The sequence below is a fragment of the Lissotriton vulgaris genome, chromosome 5, assembly GCF_964263255.1.
Source record: "Lissotriton vulgaris chromosome 5, aLisVul1.2, whole genome shotgun sequence".
NCBI lineage: Eukaryota > Metazoa > Chordata > Amphibia > Caudata > Salamandridae > Lissotriton > Lissotriton vulgaris.
In genome coordinates this window covers 698,076,172-698,096,978 of record NC_141693.1, presented here as the reverse complement: position 1 = coordinate 698,096,978, position 20,807 = coordinate 698,076,172, and the positions used below count along the sequence as shown (strand labels likewise).

The 20,807-nt window shown below is 47.4% G+C and overlaps 1 protein-coding gene across 2 annotated transcripts in view; it reads right to left on the bottom strand.

Annotated features, from left to right (window-relative positions):
* The window catches only part of LOC147711410 (cGMP-dependent protein kinase 2-like), a 2,360,133-nt gene that overhangs the window by 414,084 nt on the left and 1,925,242 nt on the right, over positions 1–20,807 (bottom strand). The gene's annotated exons all lie outside the window — the stretch shown is intronic.

Sequence of the window (20,807 nt, the reverse complement as noted above, 5' to 3'; positions counted from 1 at the left end):
GGTCATAGAAATAATTTGTTAATACTGACTTTCATAGAAAGTGAAAGGATGGGGTGTTAAGAGCACATGACTCTGAGAGTAGGGAATGTTGATGCTAGAGCAGAAAGAGAGGAGCACACCCATGAAATAGAAACACAACAAGAACTCCTAACTAGCAGTTGCAAAAGCATGCATTTAAAGGGAAGTAGCTTGTCATATTTCTTCAAAAGTATATTCAACCAAATATCACGGACAAAGGTGAACATGCATCAACATTCTTTAATTGACAGGCTTGATCTCCAATTGAATATTTTCTGATCCCAACGATAAAGTGAAAACGCTTTTCCACTGCAAGAACCACATGAACGATTGAAAGTGATCATAATACAATATCAGAGATGTTGGCAACACATAGATCATTAGAAGATGAGTACCATGGAGCATATGAAGGCTTTCGGATTTCAAGCTAGCAGCAGTAGAATAAGTGCAGAAGTGAAAAAACAAACAAGAAGGACATATTTGATTGGATTTCATCATTCAAAATCCAAATATGGGAATCACCATTCAAGATGAAGAGTGCTATGATGATTATGCCTTCAGAGCCTATGAGAAGGACATTCTCAAACCTTTCCAGTCAGTCAGTTATAAAACTTTATTCCATTTATAAAAATCATAAAAACACACAGCACAATACAAGAATTCATACACAATACAGAAGATACATCAATAAAACAAGTTTCATCATCATCCCAAACACAACAATTATCCGTAATAATTTCAGATAGAAAGTACCCCTCTTATAAAGTTCACACCAGCTTGAAAAACTTCAGGGGATTCAAGAGAGTATAAAAACCTGAAGCCTTCTTGGTGTGAACTAAGGCTATACAATCTCAGGAGGGAGAGTAAAACAATTGATCTTAAGGTTTTATAAAGTGCACAGAAAAGTAATAATTACAATGTGAATTGTTTCGAGTTAATATCACAAGGGCATGGCGGAAGAATTTCCCGCCATCCACCTTGAACTGGAAATGTAACTAAAACATTTACAGTACAGAGTCAAAACTTAGTTAGATTAAATCTATACTGTGAGGGTAAAATAAAATATGAATAAAATTGCATTGCTTGACTAGAAGAAGCAACATTATAATTACTATGGACATTTTGCTGGGTAGGTTGTTACAGATGGTTAGACAGAGCCCTTTCAATGTGGGCTTTAGCTGAAGGCGCGATAAGGGCTATATCATTAAAGGACCACATAAAGCTCAATTTACGAAGAGTGCGTTTAACATATCTCAGGCGGGAAATATTTTTTCAGCATTCCGTAAAGTCAGGCAGTCCTGAAAAATGTGTTTTGAAAATTCCAATCCTGGTGTCATCCAGATTTTTACCCAAAATAATAAGGGAGCCAGGCCTAAAAAGATTTGTATATAATTCAAGCCCACTTCGGAGTTACAAAAAAAGATTGAAAAACCTCGACGAATCATCAAAAGCCTCCTCAGGAAATTGTTCTCTACAACTTGAAGTTTGGAACAGTTGCAGTACCCCGACACTCCACCCCCAAATGTAGCATTTGAAAGGCATTTCGCTTTATACGGATATATAATTTTCCAACAGGCTTCTGGACTAATTTGGCTGTGAAGCAAAAAGTGATTTGATTGCTCTATTTGTTTGCTGTGCCATTTAGATAAACAAAGAGTTCCACTTTAGTTGTGTATTAAAAAGAATTCCCAGATAGAAGAAACTCGATATTTTATCAACAGGATTTCCTTGCATGTGGAAGTTTTATACTTAGTTGTTTTTGGGCCACAGGCCACGATATAGAATATTGAAAATTGATTTTCAAGTCCAAAGGGGACATGAACTCAGCAAAGGCATCATGGGCTTTCTGCAGACTGTTCTCTGTCCTTACTAGAAGGACAGCATTGTCTGCATAGAGGAGCGTTGGAATAAAGTTGTTGCTAACCCTTGGATAATGCAGTTTATTTTGCAATAAATGTGCCTCCAGGCCATTTACATAAACGAGAAAAAGCAAAGTGGCCACAATACATCTCTGGTGAACACCTTTAGTTGAAGCTAATGAGTGAGGGCCATATTGTATTTCGTCCATTGTTCCAATGTAATCTCCAGAGGAGACTAACCAGAGTTTCCTCCACCCCATATCACCCAACATTTTCCACATTTTGCCATGGCGCTCAAAAGCACTCTACAAGTCCATGAAGGCCAGATGTAATGAGTTTTTTATAGACTTGTGGTACTTACTAACAATTAAGGAGAGATTGAGACATTGCTCAACCCTCCCCATTCCTTATCCAAAGCGCTATAGGATACAGAGTGGTCACCTTTCTTAAACATTGAGACAGCAGTGGTCTTTTTCCAAGTTAAGGGGACTGGGACAACAATAGCAGCTCTAATGATGTAATAAAACACTAATTTGACAGCCAACCCCAGCACGCTGCACCTACTCTGTGTCACTAAAGAAGTGGTAAGAGAAATATGATCTATGTGTGCACACAATATCAGCACCTAATGCCATGATGGATCCCCATAACAAGGACATTTCAATGTGAAATAGAGTAAGGGTGCACCACAAGTAGTAACAATATAAATATATTCCCTGATAAGATTCCCCAAAAATGTATATGTCGCCAATTTTAGATCAGAAACAGCCAACAAGCTTCGTCCATAGCAATGGACTTCTTCAGGGCAAAGATATATTCTAAGGTAGTGTCATCAGGTAAAGTTCATACACGCGACAACAGCCATCATCACCTAGGCCTGACGCACAGGGAGTGTCAGATGCCTACTTGTCTGCAGTCTATGGCACTTATTCAAGTTCTACAGTGGGGTGGATGGACCACTATTTTTGAAATCGAATGACATATTCCCAGTTGGATATATGGAGATTCTATCCCATTTTATGATATAAATATTTGCGGATACTACCATATGCTGCTTCATCTTCTTATTGGGGGTCGATGACATACTGATCCATACCGACATGCATTTTAGATGATGGCCACTGTTGCCTCATGTGTGAACTTTACCTGATGACACTACCTCGGAATACATCTTTGCCCTGAAGAAGTCCATTGCTATGGACAAAAAGCATTGGCTCTTTCTGCTGTGAAATTGGCAACTTATACATTTTTAGTAGAATGCAAGAATAAAAAAAAGAATAAAAAGAGATTTGCACATATTTTGGAATCTTATTTGGAAATGTATTTATATTGTCACTACTTGTGGTGTACCCTTATTGTGTTTCAAAGCTCTACAGACGTTAGTAGGCATTGCAATCCAGGGGACAAGATTATTTTTTTTAAAGTCCACTGGGTCTTCGTTTGGTCCAGGTGCTTTCCTATGCATGCCCTGCTTAAAGTCTACCTCGACCTCATTCACTGATATAGATTGGCTAAACTGGAAGGTCTGTTCCACATATTTGACCATATAAACATCCCTTTCTTGGTGATTGTAGGAGAGTAGGGTCTGCTATCCTATGGTCACCCCAAATTTTTGCTTTTTGCTTCACTGGTTTCTGACTTAATGTGGCTGTGGGCCTGCTAATCAGACCCACAGCCTGCTGTTCTCTCTCTAAATTACTGCCAATGCACTCTAGGTGCATTACGAATTGGAACTGGTTCACCTTATTAGCCCCTGTAGTAGTGTACCATAGGTACCCAGGGCATAGGTGTATCCAAGGCCTACCAGGGGCTGCAGCATGCATTGTGCCACCCCTGGCCTGGCCTCCATATTTGACACAACTGGCTGATCACTCAGCTGGGGTAAGTTGGTGTAATCACCTCTTACTGAGGTACAGTATGTCTGTGCCTAACCCTAAACTGGACACATATGTTCCTATCAGCCACTCCTATGGAAGGCCTCATCAATCCTGGAGGCAGAGTGCTTGGAAATATGTGAGATGGTGCTCTAGCATGAGCTGAGCCTGTCTGCAGCTGCCGGGAACCACTCCCTAAGCTGTTCCGGGATATTGCCATACCATATACTCTTAAGTGCATTATAATCCCAGAGCCCAGAGCCCGACAAGAACCAGACTCCCAGACCTCTCAGAGCCCGATCCACAGTCCCTACAAAGAAGGGACCCGTGGAGGCACCGAGTGACGTAGGACCGGACCTCTTGGAAGACACTCGAAAAGCTGACTGCGCAGCTTCTGAGGCATCCTCGACGTTGTGCTTTGGGGACTGAGAACCCCCACCACCGAGCAGCCCTTGCACCGAAGATCAGCCCTCCAGCATCTCCGCGATCTGCGTGGGGCCCTTTTGCATTGTGCCACTCGACGCTCTTGAACCCCTCAGACAGCAGGCTGCTGCTGAGGCTGCTGTGAATGCTCAAGGTGCCCATAAAGTTTATTGGGATGAAGGACTCCTTTACACAGAGGGTAGAGACCCCAAGCCTGGTAAAACCAGGAGGTTGGTTATACCTCTGCAATTTAGGGGTTTCCTTCTCACCTTGGCCCATGATATTCCTTTAGCAGGACACTTAGGCCAGAACAAGACCTGGGACAGGCTTGTCCCTCACTTTCACTGGCCTCACATGTCTGAAGACACCAAGGAGTTTTGTCGCTCCTGTGAAACCTGCCAAGCCAGTGGTAAAGCAGGTGGAACAACAAAGGCCCCCCTGATACCACTACCTGTGGTGGGGGTTCCCTTTGAAAGAGTGGGGAATGATATTGTTGGTCCAATGGATCCCCCTACAGCATCTGGGCACAGATTCATACTGGTGGTAGTGAATCATGCCACCAGGTACCCAGAGGCAATTCCACTTAGGACCACAACAGCTCCTGTTGTGGCCAGGGCCTTACTTGGAGTTTTCTCCAGAGTGGGGTTTCCTAAGGAGGTTATATCTGATAGAGGTGCCAACTTCATGTCAGGATATTTGACAGCTATGTGGAAGGAATGTGGTGTCAACTACAAGTTCACCACTCCTTATCACCCACAATGCAATGGGCTTGTTGAGAGATTTAACAAGACCCTAAAGGGCATGATTAAAGGATTACCTGAAAAGCTCAGGCGAAGATGGGACATCCTACTGCCCTGCCTTTTGTTTGCTTACAGAGAGGTCCCTCAAAAGGGGGTTGGCTTCAGCCCCTTTGAATTGTTGTTTGGGCACCCAGAAAGAGGACCCCTGTATCTAGTGAAGGAAGGATGGGAGTTACCTCTCAAAAAGCCTAAGCAAGACATAGTGGACTATGTACTTGGTCTCCGCTCCAGGATGGCAGAGTACATGGAAAAGGCATCCAAAAACCTTGAGGCTAGCCAAGAATTACAGAAAGCTTGGCATGACCAAAAGGCTGTCCTTGTTGAATTTCAGCCTGGACAGAAGGTATGGGTGTTGGAGCCAGTGGCCCCAGCAGCACTCCAAGACAAATGGTCTGGACCCCATACAATTCTGGAAAAGAAGGGAGAGGTTACCTACTTGGTGGACCTAGGAACTCCCAGGAGCCCCCACAGGGTGCTCCATGTAAACAGATTGAAGGCATATGTCAGCAGGGAAGACATGGGCTTGCTCATGGCTACAGATGAGGGACAGGAGGAAGAGAGTGACCCTCTCCCAGACCTGCTCACTCAGAACCCTGGGGATGGTTCAGTTGATGGTGTGGCCTTAGGTGGCAGCCTCACTGAGCATCAGCAACATGACTGCGGACAAGTTCTACAGGCATACAGACATATGTTCTCCTTGACACCCAGTCAGACTAACTGGTGTACCCATGTGGTGGACACTGGTGACAGTCTTCCTGTAAGGAGCAAGATTTACAGGCAACCTGACCACGTCAGGGACTGTATAAAGACTGAGGTGCAAAAGATGCTGAAATTAGGTGTTATTAAGCCTTCAGAGAGCCCCTGGGCTAGCCCAGTGGTTCTGGTCCCCAAACCTCACACCAAAGATGGCAAGAGAGAGATGAGGTTCTGTGTGGATTACAGAGGACTCAATGCTGTCACCAGGACAGATGCACACCCTATTCCAAGGGCAGATGAGCTCATTGACAAGTTGGCTTCTGCCAAAAATTTGAGCACATCTGACTTGACAGCTGGCTACTGGCAAATCAGGTTAGCTGAGGAGTCTAAAGCCAAAACAGCATTTTCTACCCCTAGTGGGCATTATCAGTTTGTGGTGATGCCCTTTGGTTTGAAAAATGCACCTGCCACCTTCCAAAGGTTGGTGAATCAAGTCCTTACTGGGTTGGATGACTTTTGTGCAGCTTATCTGGATGATATTGCTGTCTTTAGCTCCACCTGGGAGGATCACCTGGTCCACCTGAAGGAAGTGCTTGAGGCTCTGCAGAAGGCAGGCCTCACTATCAAGGCAACAAAGTGCCAGATAGGGCAGAGTAAGGTTGTATACCTGGGCCACCTTGTAGGTGGAGGCCAAGTTCAACCACTGGAGAGTAAGATCCAGACCATCAGGGACTGGTCCCCTCCAACCACCCAGACTCAGGTCAGAGCTTTCTTGGGCCTGACTGGGTACTACAGGAAGTTTGTTAAGAACTATGGGTCCATTGTGACTCCTCTTAATGATCTGACATCTAAGAAGATGCCCAAAAAGGTTCAGTGGACAGAAATCTGTCAAAAGGCATTTGATGACCTGAAGAAGGCCATGTGCTCTGCACCTATCCTGAAGAGTCCTGACTACTCAAGAGAGTTCATTGTCCAAACAGATGCTTCTGAGTTGGGAGTGGGAGCAGTGCTTTCACAGCTTAATGTAGATGGCCAGGACCAGCCCATTGCTTTCATTAGCAGAAGGCTGACCCCCAGAGAGAAACGTTGGTCAGCTATAGAGAGGGAGGCCTTTGCTGTGGTGTGGGCCGTGAAGAAGTTGAGACCATACTTGTTTGGCACTCACTTCAAGATTCAGACCGACCATAAGCCCCTCTTATGGCTTAATCAGATGAAGGGTGAAAACCCCAAACTACTCAGGTGGTCCATTTCCCTACAGGGGATGGACTTTACAGTGGAGCACCGCCCAGGGACTGACCATGGCAACGCAGATGGTCTCTCCAGGTACTTCCACTTAGAACATGAAGACACAACTGGTCAAGGTTAGTCTAATGTCCCTGCGTTTGGGGGGGGGGTTATGTAGGAGAGTAGGGTCTGCTATCCTATGGTCACCCCACATTTTTGCTTTTTGCTTCACTGGTTTCTGACTTAATGTGGCTGTGGGCCTGCTAATCAGACCCACAGCCTGCTGTTCTCTCTCTAAATTACTGCCAATGCACTCTAGGTGCATTACGAATTGGAACTGGTTCACCTTATTAGCCCCTGTAGTAGTGTACCATAGGTACCCAGGGCATAGGTGTATTCAAGGCCAACCAGGGGCTGCAGCATGCATTGTGCCACCCCTGGCCTGGCCTCCATATTTGACACAACTGGCTGATCACTCAGCTGGGGTAAGTTGGTGTAATCACCTCTTACTAAGGTACAGTATGTCTGTGCCTAACAATAAACTGGACACATATGTTCCTATCAGCCACTCCTATGGAAGGCCTCATCAATCCTGGAGGCAGAGTGCTTGGAAATATGTGAGATGGTGCTCTAGCATGAGCTGAGCCTGTCTGCAGCTGTCGGGAACCAATCCCTAAGCTGTTCTGGGATATTGCCATACCATATACTCTTAAGTGCATTATAATCCTCGCGGTTAAATGCTATCTTTGGTTTGGCTTTATCAAAACATGTCGAGTAAGGTGTCATACGAATTAGAATACTATCCCCTCGACAGGTCTGTCGACGGGGATAGCATTCCACCCTTCTAGAGGGACACGACATGTGTGTAACCTTAAACCCCGGTTAAAGTTAACCAGAGCCTCAGCATCACAAAATGGATGCTGCCACCACAGACACGAGTCTGGCCTCCTGCTGCTGACCGAAACTCGGCAGATGGTGGCCTGGACAAAGGGTTTCCTGCCTTGGGAGGTGCGAGCACCACCCCAGACAGGGTTTTGTGTATTGGGTAGGACAGGGCTGAATAGAATCAGACATGCCCGGGGCACACAAGGTGTCCCCGTGCATAGGCCAGTCCAAACCGGTCCTGGGACTTTCCAGACCCAGGCTTGGCGCGGAACTGGACAAAGGAAAGGGGGTGTAACCGCCCCCCTTCCTGGTTCCTCCCAGAGGAGGGACCTAGTAGGTGATCCACCCCTCAGATTGGGAATAAGAGTAGGAGCAGTGCCATTGCACGGCAGATCATCCTGAATCAACTTGAAACTAAGAAGACGACTGGACTTCGACATTCTGCTGCTCAAAAGACTGAAGAGAACCTCCCTTGTGGCCTAGGAGTGGCCACCCTGTGAACACAGGTACCAACCAGCAACTCGACGTCTGCTTTGCCGCCGCCTCCCGCCAGAGCCCGAGCCCAGAGCCCGACAAGAACCAGACTCCCAGACCTCTCAGAGCCCGATCCACAGTCCCTGCAAAGAAGGGACCCGTGGAGGCACCGAGTGACGTGGGACCAGACCTCTTGGAAGACACTCGAAAAGCTGACTGCGCAGCTTCTGAGGCCTCCTCGATGTTGTGCTTTGGGGACTGAGAACCCCCACCACCGAGCAGCCCTTGCACCGAAGATCAGCCCTCCAGCATCTCCACGATCTGCGTGGGGCCCTTTTGCATTGTGCCACTCGACGCACCATCCCGGCCACTAGCCACGTGGTCAGCGGCCATCTTGGCGACGAAACCGACGATTTACACAGCAGGTCTGGTTGCGCCAGACCTACCCAAGCTCCTGTAAAAAGGAGCACTCGCTCTGACCTTGCTGGTCCGAGTGTTAAGCATCTTTCAACTTCTGCGTGGCTTGCATTTGCCAAGGCCTGTTTGCTCCGATCAAGTTGCCGACACCGCCAACAGCGAGAAGCCTGCGTGAAACAGCTCGTGACCGACTCCTGGACGTCCTTGACCCCCGGTGTCCACGTGGCTGCAGAGAGAAGCTACCTGACAACGCCTGTTTGCACCCGACCTCGCCTGGTTCCAATCTGGTTCCACGGTAGTCACTGGCTAGTGACTTTGAACATTGTCCTCTCTGCTTTCAGGTCTTCACATCTTCAGATCCACCCTTGGATCCACCGGAACTCTTCACATCGAGCCGCCTGCAGCATCTTCAGCTCCAAGCACCATCGACCAGCGTGACGAAACCCGACACTACTTCGACCCTGTGCACCCGCTTCCTGTGGGTGAGGTAACTCAGCTCCGCCGGTGTTCCTACACTGGTACACATCTCAAGGGCCTGTGTCTTAAGTTTCAGCTCCTTAGGTCACTCGGAAGGTTCCTAACTTTCTAACTTTGTACTTTTTACGCACCATAGACTTTGCATTGGAAAGTGCGTGCACTTTGAACACTGCACCCGAGTCCCGCGGGCCTTTCCCGACTTAGTCACAGCTAGTCTCGAATAGCTCCAGCGATTCCCAAGGCCCTAGGCCTGTTCCCTTTCCTATTGGTATCTCTTATACCACTTTCTTAGTATGTGGTTTAGGTGGCCCCTAGGGCTCATCCATATTGTGCAACTTTTGTGTATTTTAAACTGTCTTGTGATTTAACGCTTGTGCTTCTGTGCTCATAAAGAGTCCAGGGGATTTTATAGTTAATAAATCAATATATATTTTCAATATATATCTGTGTGGTGTCCCTTTCATTTGGTATTCAGGGGGGTTGTGTATGGTAATACAGCTGGCTTCACATGCCTTTCAGAGTTTAGCCTAAGACTGCTTTGTCCACGTTACCACTAGGATAACTGGTCTACAAGGTTGAATTACAACCATCATCATAAGGGTTGCTTGGCATGGTACAAAGTGATCACTAAGAATTAGTGAGCATTATATACCAGGCCAACTTCTCACAGTGATTGATCACCTTATAGTAGAGATTAAAAATATGTGAAAAGTGGGGAACCCAGGCTATGTCTGGGTCAATCAGTCAATTTTGGATGGAGGACCCCCCGAAAACAGCGGGTGATAGATAATATCCAAAAACTTCTTTGTATCTCTCAAACAGCCAGCAGCCAGTAAGTCAGACCAGTCTTCATTTCTAAGTTCAGCCTTTCTGGCACCAATTTTGACTTTATAGTTTTTCTGCTCAGCAATAATTACATCTCTAAATCTTGGAATGACATCAAGAGCTGTTTTTAGCTGTTCAAGGGCTTTTGTGCAGGTGCTGTCAAATCACTGAAAAATAGGTGCAGTAGAAATAGAGTATTTGACTGTTAGGGCAACAGAAGTGCCCTCAACTGACAGGCATCTATTAATTAATTAGGTCAACATTTTTCATTAATGATTTTCACTTCAAAGACCTTCAGGTCAACTCTTTCCAATTTTCATCTGGGGCCTTTATTTGCACTATACATAATGGAAATGACAGGAGGTTTTGGATCCACTGGGCCAAATGTTAAGTTTAAATGGGCTACTAAAGGGATATGGTCGCTGGTGCAATTTGGAATTACACTAAAATCAGTAACCAAACAGCTATAATTATTTGTTATTAGCATAAAAGGACAAGTTACTACTTGTGTAACGATATATCTGTAAGAGACATTAGTTAGTGATAGATTCCTTACCTTAGAATATCCCCAGGCGTCAGACTGGATCCAGAAAGTTTATCATCAGCAGTACCCCTGCGCATCGGTAGGTGGCGTTGTGCGGCTCCGCGTCCGTTGACGGCATCGTAAGCACTGAGATGACGTCACGGAGACTACTTAAGCACCACCCATGCGAGCTGATGTCAGTTTTGTACATGACTTTCTGCACCAGGAACGCAGAGCAATGCAAGAAACTGACCACTAGTGCCATGAAACTAGGGCCCTGACAGGGATGACCCTAACCCTAGAAATCAGTTCGCAGAACGGGAAGGATGGGTGGGGTGGTAAGGAATCTATCACTAACTAATGTCCCTTACAGATATATCATTACACAAGTAGTAACTTGTGCATCTGGAAGAGACATGCTAGTGATAGATTCCCTACCTTAGAGTAACTACCCCAGCAATACCAACCCCGGTGGTGGGTCTGCGAATAAGATTACACCAGAAAGTCATGGAGAACAGAACGGCCAAAGAAGCCGTCTGTATGGATTTGACTGTCAAGGCAGTAATGCTTGGTAAATGTGTGCAGCGAGGCTCACGTAGCTGCCTGACAAATGTCCTGCAAGGGAACACCGCGTCCCAAGGCAGTAGTGGCTGCCATCACCCTGGTAGAATGGGCACGCAGCATCACAGGAGACTCCTTCTTAGCCAACGAGTAACACGCTTTGATGCACAGAACAACCCACCGAGAGATGGTTCATTCGTGCACAGCCGGAACTTTTTTGGCGCCCACATAGAAAACAAAGAGCAGGTCATCCACCCAAAACTTGTGTGCGCTTCATATCGAATGAGAATGCCCGTTTTGGGTCCAGACTGTGGAGCCTCTCTTCCTCTTTTGAGGGATGTGGAGGCGGAAAGAAGGTGGGCAAAGTGATGGTCTGCCAATGTGGAAGGGCATGACAACCTTTGGCAAGAAAGAAGGACGGGTCCTTTAAACCACCTTGTCCGGAGGAACATAAAGGAAAGGAGGTTTAGAAGAAAGAGCCTGGATCTCACTGACTCTTCTGGCAGAGGTGATAGCTACCAGGAAAGATGTCTTTAGAGTGAGAAGACGTAAATGACAGTTATGAAGGGGCTCAAAAGTAGTGCACATCAGATAGGTCAAGACAAGATTTAAGTCCCACTGAGGCATTATGAAAGGCAGGGGAGGAAACGTGTTTGTAATGCCTTTCAGGAAAAGGTTAACAACCGGGAAATTAAAGAGAGAAGGCTGATCTGGAAGCCTCAGAAAGGCAGAGATGGCTGAAAGATAACCTTTGATAGTGCTCAGAGCAGAGCCCTGCTGGGCCAAGGATAGTAGGAACAGAAGGACCTCAGAAAGAGGGGCAGAAAGGGGATCCACAGACTTTGCTGTGCACCATGCCACAAACTTGTTCCACCTGCAGGCGTATGCCATCTTAGTGGAGGGACGTCTGGCTGCCATCACAGACTTCGGGAGGAAGATCAAAAACTGTCAACTGTCGCAGCTCAATCTCCACGCATGGAGGTGGAGGCTGGACAGGTTCAGGTGGAGGACCATCCACTGCTGCTGCGACAGAAGATCCTCTCGAAGAGGCAGTCGGAATGGGGCATCGATCGCCATGTTGAGTAGTTTGGGATACCAGTATCTTCGCGCCAAATCCAGAGCCACAAGGATGACTTGGGCCCGGTCGTGCCGAATCTTCTTCAGCACTCGGGGAAGAAGTGGTATAGACAAAAAGACGTACAACAGACCGCAGCTCCACTAGCGACGAAAAGTGCCGCCTTGGAAATTCGAACGCGCAGAATTGATGAAATTGCGCATTCTCTTCAGTGGCGAATAGATCTAACCAAGGTTCTCCTCACTGCAGAAAGAGACCTTGCGCCACTTCCGAGTTCAGACACCATTCGTGATCCATCAAGCACCGGCGACTGCCAGGTACTGAACCACCAAGGTAATGCCTTGATGTTACAGCCATGTCCAGAGGCACAGAGCCTCCTGACAAAGGTCCACAACCCCACCCCGCCCTTTTTGTTGCAATACCACATGGTGGTGGTGTTGTCCGTGAACAGACCCCGGACAGAGGGAAGGAATGGGTTCAGTGCAAGTTGGATCGCCCAAAGCTCCAAAAGATTGATCAGGATCCGGGACTCCGCCGGAGACCTGAGACCTCTGATCTCCACCTCTCCCAAGTGGCCCCCCCATCCAGGAGGGACGCAACTGTCACCACTGTGTACTCTGGTTGGGGAAGGGGTAGGGATCTGCCATTGATCCAATCGCGATTCGTAAGCCACCACTGCAATTGTCGTGCAGTGCCCTCCGAGATCTGGACATGATCGGACAGGTTGCCCTGATGCTGTGCCCACTGGAACTTCAGGTTCCACTGCAGAGCCTGCATATGCCACCTGGCATGTTGCACTAGCAGGATGTAAGAGGCCATCAGGCCCAGGACCCGGAGGGTAATCCTGACTGAAACCCGAGATAGAGACTGAAAGATCAGAATCAAAGCCTGAATATCGCGGACTCGCTGCTCAGGAGTATAAACCCGAAACTGCGTCGAATCCAGAACTGCTCTGATGAAGGGGTGTTTCTGAGAGGGACTCAGGTGCGACTTTGTCACGTTGATGGAGAACCCCAGCAAATGCAGCAGTCAGCCGTAGTCTGAAGGTGGGTGACGAATGCCTCGGGTGAGCCTGCCTTCAACAAATAGTCGTCGTGGTAGGGGAAGACTGACACCCCTGACCTGCGCAGATGAGCTGTGACCACCACCATCACTTTCGTGAACACCCGAGGGGCGCTGGTAAGGCCGAAGGGGAGCACGGCAAACTGAAAATGCTCCGTGCCTACCGTGAACCGCAGGTAACGCCGGTGGACTGGCAGGAGGGGGATGTGAAAATATGCGTCCTGCAAGTCCAACGCTACCATCCAGTCTCCAGGGTCGAGGGCAGCCAAGACCTTAGCCAAGTCAACATCTTGAACTTCTCTTTCTGGAGGAAGCGATTGACATTCCTGTGGCCCAAGATGGGGCACAGGCCCCCTTCCTCCTTCTTCGGGACCAGAAAGTGGTGGGAATAACAACCACGTCCTTCTTCTGGTCCAGGAACGCACTCAATGGTCCCCTTGGCCAAGAAGGTCGTTACTTCCTGTTGGAGAAGAGCAAAGTGATCCCCAACATGAGGTGGAACTGAGGTGGCATGGCTGGAGGGGCAGACTGGAAGGGTAGGGAGTAGCCCCTTTAGACGATTTGCAGCACCCACCTGTTCAAAGTGACAGAACGCCAGTGAGGGAGGTAATGTTGAATCCTGTTGCCCACCGCTGTGGGGTGCACCCTAAAGCTTGTACTAGTAAGGCTTTGATGTGGATGCTGCGGGAGCGGAGGTAGACTGACCCGCACACTGGCCCCCTGTGCCTCTACGGCAGCCACAAAGCCCACGGCCGACTGAGGTTGGTTCTGCGCAGGCTTCGGACTGAACGAACATGTAGGGACACCCCTTCCATGGCCACAAAAGGAATGGAAGGTAGACGTGGCCGGGAGTGTGGTGGAGAGACCCAAGGACTTGGCCGTAGCCCGAGAGTCCTTGAAACGCTCCAGCGCAATGTCTGCCTTATCGCCAAACAGATGAGTACCATCAAAAGGCATGTCCATGAGGGAACTCTGGGCATCCCCCGAAAACCCTGTGGACTGCAGCCAGGCATGGCGACACAAGGCCACCGTCGTGGAGATGCCTCTCCCCAAAGAGTCTGCGGTGTCCAGCCCACACCGAATAGCAAACTTCGCTGCATCCTTCTCCTCCGCAACAGCTTGGGAAAGTACAGCCTGAACCTCCTCTGGGCACTGGGGCAGAGTTTGCGCCACAGTGTCCCACACAGCATGAGAGTAGCGGCCCAGGAGGCATGCAGTGTTGACTGACCGCAGCCCCAGGTCTGCAGAGAAAAACAACTTTTTACCACACTGCTCCAGATTTTTCGATTCCTTTTCAGGCGTTCGGTAAGGATAGGAATGCACTTTGGGAAGTGGAGGCCTGAATGACCAGGCTCTCCCGGGTTGGATAATTTGTTAAAAAGGCAAGGTCACCCGGTGCCGGGTGGTGACGCCTGGCCACATTTCTATCCATAGGAACCCATGTGGCAGGTCTAGACCAGGTGCCCATCATCATATCAGTTAACGCCTCATTGAACGGTAGCAGAGGCTCCATAGAACTTGCCGCCGGTGAAGCACTTCAGTAAGGAGGTTCATTTTGAGAGTAACAGTAGGCAGATCAAGGTCAAGAGCCTCAGCTGCTCTACAGAGCACTACATTGTATGTGGCACCTTCCTCTATGACAGTAGGAGGAGACACAAACCCAGGCTCAGAGGAGAGGTCAAGGCCACCTGCATCTTCCGAGTCCTCCGCCCACTCATATTCGGACTCGCATTACCGTACAAGTGGGTCCTCCAACCTCTCCCAGTCATCCCTCTCCTCCATGGCCCGAGGCACAGGCTGCAGCCACAGCACAGGGGAAAATAAATGATCTAATGGCGCAGATCCGGCTCCAAGTCTCAATTAGGGTCCCACGCTGAAGCAAAATTGCCCGAAAACTCAGGCAAGGGCAGAGGGGGGACGAACGGAACCCATTGCGGTGCTGGGATTGGAGCCGCAGTGGGTGCCAGGGCCGGAGCTGCCGGTGGAGGACCTTACGGCGCAGGGCGGAGCAGCCGGCGGAGGATCTTGCAGTGCTGGGGCCAGAGCCGCTGGCTTTGCCGGTGGCAGAGCCAGTGGCAAGCAGGGCCCCTCAATAGGGACTGCGAGGCCCCTAAGACGCGCTGGCAGGAGCCTTAGGCCTGAAAAGATGGTCCATGGCGGCAAGAAACTCTTGCTCCTGGGCCGGAGTCACCGACGGACCCGTGTGGGGCAGGTAGGCCGCAGGACTCTCAGACTCCAACAGAGCCACAGGAGAAGGAGCCCTGGATCCCTCGTTCACGTCCGGAGATGGACCGGGGAGGTCAGAGAGCGCACACGCTTCTTCGACTTTTTCTTGTGACGCCTCTTACCTGATTCCGAGGGTGAAGACTTGGACCCTGAGGAGCGGCCCCTGGAACTCGAACTGCGCTGAGACGACTGCCGGGCCTCCCGCAAAGCCTTCAGAGTCATGGTCAGTCAGTCGGAACATGACCTGGAGTCATGGTCACGCTCCAGACAGTAGAGACAGATGCCATGGGGGTCCGCCATCGAGATTGTTCGGCGGCAGGCCCCGCAGGATTCATACCCAGGCATCCCTACGTGGCACCAGGAGTCAAAAATTCAAAAAGAAGTGGGGACAAATTCTCAAAAAAGTTAGTCAAAAAGTTACTAGGGTACATACTCTAACCGGATCTGCACTTGCTGGCGCCAAAAAAGAAAGAACTGCTGTCAACGAGCATAGGTGGTGCCTAAGTAATCTCCGTGGCATCATCTTGGCGCTTACAACGCCAGCGACGGACGCGGTGCCGCACAACGCCACCTACCGACGAACAGGGGTACTGCTGACGAAAAACTTTATGGATCCAGTCTGATGCCTGGGGATATACTAAGGTAAGGAATCTATCACTAACTTGTCTCTTTTAGATTCGATTCTGCCTTGATCCCTCCCTTACAGGTAGGATAATAAGTGGAGGTTTTTTTCACACAGTCAGATAAAAATGTAAATTTTTTGAGATGATGATGTTATTCAAGGCGTTCCCATAAGAGGAGTGTCTAAAGCATGTCAGTGCCTGTTTTACTCTGTTTCCCACAAAACAAACCCTTGTGTTCCTATAAACCCTTGTGGCAATGCCAATCCTCTACCCAAAGAATACACAGAAGATAACTGGAGGTATTCACATTTACTATCAAGTCATTCAACATATCTGTGACTTGTGCATTTCGCTAATCGGATATATTATGATCGAAATTCGCGATCAGGATATCCACAGTACCCATGCTTGAAAGCCATAGCAATTGATACAAAGAGGAAGAAATTAGTGGCTTGCCTTTCACCTTATTACATTTAAGAGAAATCAAGACAGCCAATCCGCAAATCACTCTCCATGAAGATGCGGGGACCGCAGGATTACATTAGAGCAATGCCTCTTTGTATGGAAGTACTTTAAGTTCTAAGTTCTTGGAGACAAATAAGCTCAAAACCTTTTACAAAATGCAGCTTATCCTTGTTCTCAAGTTTTGTACGTATCTCGGCAATATTCCAAGACAACATGGTTATGGCTGAGTCCGATTCACATGCCAATAGTACGACACTTGGACATGATCATAGGTTCTCTGGGACCTCTAGATTCTCTACAGAGACAAAGTCCCCCCCGGCCCCCCCTCCCCCCCAAGGTTTAATATTATAGAATTTGAAGAAGGGATCAATGCACATGAACCATTGGCATTCAATTGTTCTCCTCCATGTTAATAAAACATAGAAATGGTTATTAAGTGGTACCCAAGAGGAATGTGGAAGAGCCGCCGTGTTAACAGAATCCTTGTTCTTTGCAGGTGTTCCACCATTCAAAACCCTAGAAGGGGTATAAGAATAACCCAGTGGTAATGCTCTAATATCATCATAATGATGATTATGTGTCAATTAACCATGAGAGGCTACGGTTTCTCTAGCCCCTGCTTGATTTTTTTGCAAACCAGTTTTCTTTTAGGGCATGCACTAATGCCTCTAATCTGAGGAATAGGTCGTCATTGTAAGCGTATTCCAATTAACCTAATTGTTTTACTATCCCTCCTTGAGGCCAATATTGGGTGAGAGCTAACTAAACCCACCCATTTTAAGGGACTGATGATGATACTCACTCTTGGTGGTTTTGCCTACTCTTTTTTGGTGAAGGTGAGTCTGTATGTATCATAAACAAGGTTCTCACTCAGCGCTATTCCCAGTTTTCTGCCAGAGTTCAAAAGACCTTTGGTCAAGGGCATCACACTATGGCAGTCCATCTGAACCAATGGCCTTTGAATACTGGGTAAAGACAAAGAACATCCCTTAGAGCAACTCTTTTTCTTCCATGTGGCCAAATTCAGAATTTAGGTCACCCATCGCTCTTGACAAATAGTTCGTAGGTAGGTATTAGATATTACTGTTGGAGTGACCTTCAAGTCCCCAGTTTCTTGCGTTTTCCTTTTGCCCATAATTACTGCTTATGTTAAAAGGATGCATAGAAACAGTAGTCAATAAGGGGCAGTCTCTAACTTGACAACATTCTTGACAGAGGGGTGGCTCCGCCTCTTCTGACCTTGAATGGGTGTAGATGGGCCTTTCCTTGGCCCAGGCTTTGCTTGGGTACAACCCACACGTGTCCCAGACTGCGGGAGAACCAACTGATGGCATTCTGATGATGCGGGCTAACGGCGCGTGCCACAGTGGGAACTGGAGCCCATGGTCCCGTAGGGCTTGAAGGTACACCAGGCTGCGGTGAAACCAAGTGAAATTTATGCGCCTGATGATGTGCTGATGTGTGCTGGCGGCTCCTGCCATGGTGGATACTGGAGCTTTTGGTCCCGCAGGGCTTCAAGGTGTCCCACACTGGGGAGAACCAAGTGCAATATATGCGCCTAATGATGCATTGATGATGCACTAGTGGCTCCTGCCACTGTGAATACCAGAGCCGCTGATCCCACAGAGCTTGAAGGTATCCTGCGCTGCGGGGAACGAAGTGCACTTTATGCACATGATGACAAGCTGATGTTGCCAGCTAATGGCTCCCGTCTGGTAGATGCTGGAGCCCTTGGTCCATCAGGTTTTGAATATATCCCTTTCCATTCAGTTCTTGAGACATGCATTTATTTGGTGTCAAAGTCAGCACGAGAATATAGTTCTTCACAATCAAGATGAAAATAAAGCTGTAAACATTTGGTTTGATTCAGAGTGTTCAGAAACTCAAAAGGAGAGGAGCAAGTCATACTCCAAATGGATTGAATAAAAAGGAGAGAATTCTGATGCAGATGTCCGCTAAAGTATTCACCCGCAATTCATTTTGGCAATTTTCAATTTCAATTCTATTTCTTTCAATTCTTAATAAGCACATTTTCCACTTCAAAGTAGAGTATCATGATTGCTACATTCTTAGTTTGCTAATCAGCCTTTGATATAACAGGCTCAGAATATCACAGGATTTATTAGAGCAACTAATTATCACATTTGTGCCCAGATGCATCAAACTACTTTTTTGCAATTCTGAATTTGCGAAATTTACCGAATCGCAAATTAGGAATCGCAAAATGGTATGCATCATTTTTCTCGCATTTTTTTTGTGATTCAGTAAAAATCGCAATTTTTACCGAATCGCATAAAAAATGTGATTTTCAAATTGCGAATTCGCAATTCCCATTCATTCCTATGGGCTGAAATGCCCATAGGAATGAATGGGAATTGCGAATTCGCAATTTGAAATCGCAATTCAACAAAGTATTTCAAGGGTGGAGAGAGGGGTCCAAATGACCCCCCCTGCACCCATGAAATGCACTTTTAGCTATAAGTTACATACACACATGTCCTAAGGACATGTGTGTCTGTAACTTAACAGTTTAAAAAATGCATTTTTGTGCATTTTTAAACCATTTTGCAAATTACCACGAGGTTCAACCTCGTGGTAATTTGCACTTGCAATTTGTGAATTCGCAAATTTTTTAATAATGATGCATTTCCTTTAAGGAATCGCAAAATTGCGATTCCATAAATGCAATCGCATTTTAGAAAATCGCAAAATTAGCGATTTTCTACAAAAACAAATGATGCATCTCAAAAAGCATTTTTGGAATCGCAAACGGCCGATTTTAAGGAATCGCACCGTTTGCGACTCCAAAAATGCTTGATGCATCTGGGCATTCCTCTTTTCCACCAACTTAAGCATCTTGAAGCCATTTCCATAGAATAGCTCTATTTCCAACAATAAAATGGTGTTAAACAGATGTGCCTTCATGAACACCTGCTCTTTTTTAAAAAAAAGTGTTTAGTAACCCATTTAAACTGTTGGTGAAAACATGCTGTGAAATTCCGAAGAGCAAGGCAGATGGCCTTGAAGTTGATTATTTCTTGTACCGGCAGCCAGTGAAGGGAGCGTAGAGTGGGCCTTGCTGAGGAGCAATTAGGGGCCTTGGTAAGTAGCCTGGCTGCGCAATTTTGTACGACCTGCAATTTCGCAATCACTGAATTTGGGGGAACCTAGGTAGAGGAAATTTCTGTAGTCTATCCTAGACAGAATTAAAGCCTGGATCAGTAGTTGTTTTGTGTGGAAAGGTAAGAGGGGGGAGGATTTTGCGAATCATTCTCAACAGTCCATAACATGACGCAGCAGTCTTCCTAGCCTGTACTGTGAAAGTAAGGTCTTGGTCTAGCCAGATTTCCAGACGTTTAATCTCTGTTTTGGGAGCCGACTCCGGCCCCATAGAGGAAGGCCACAAGGTGCTTGATGGAAAACTTCTAGGGTTGCCGAGGATCATTAGCTCTGTCTTTTCCACATTGTGTTTCAGGTGGGAAAGGCTCATCCACTTGGCAACTTCCTCAAGGCAGGTGGGAAGGTCGTTGGCCTGCTGGTTGGGGTGGCTCAGAGCTATGACCAACTGTGTATCGTTGGCGTATGCCACCATATGAATCCCAAAAGGGGGTACACCATCCTCCAACACGGCCATGTACACATTAAAAATAGTGGGGCTCAAAGAAGAGCCCTGCGGGACTCTGCACTGTAATGGTATGGGCTGTGAGTTAGCCCTGCCTTCAAAGACCTGGAAGAATCTACCACATAGGAAGGATTGTAGCCAAAGTAGCTCTGTTCCAGTCACTCCTGCGCTTCTGAGGCGGTGAATTAAGACCCACAGGTTAACCGTATCGAAGGCCGTGCTCAGGTCGAGGAGGATTAAGGCTGCTGCCCCTCCTGCATCAAGAATTTTCTGGTTTCTTCCACAACTGATATCTCTGGCGGCAGTTACTAGATTTTGGCGGTTTGCAGCAGGAGCCTGTCTAGTGTGCGGCCATCTTTCTCAGCAGCTGACCACACCCTCTCAAGCAGCATTATTGATGTGCTTTACACGGATGTCTTCACATCAGAATCAAACATATTGTTTTTGAGGGATGGGTAGTACTGGATTTCTCGTTCCATCAATGCTACCTCAGTTAAGTGAGGGAGAACGCCAAACTACCCACCTAACATCTTTCACTCCTTCCTTCTCCCTCTCTTTTTGTGCAGTGGCTTTCTGCATTACATTGTGTCTGTGTTGAACAAATACTTCACAGGTATGCCCCCTGTTTTTTAGATGTACTAACATTTTACTCCACAGATATAATTTAGCCTTATCGAA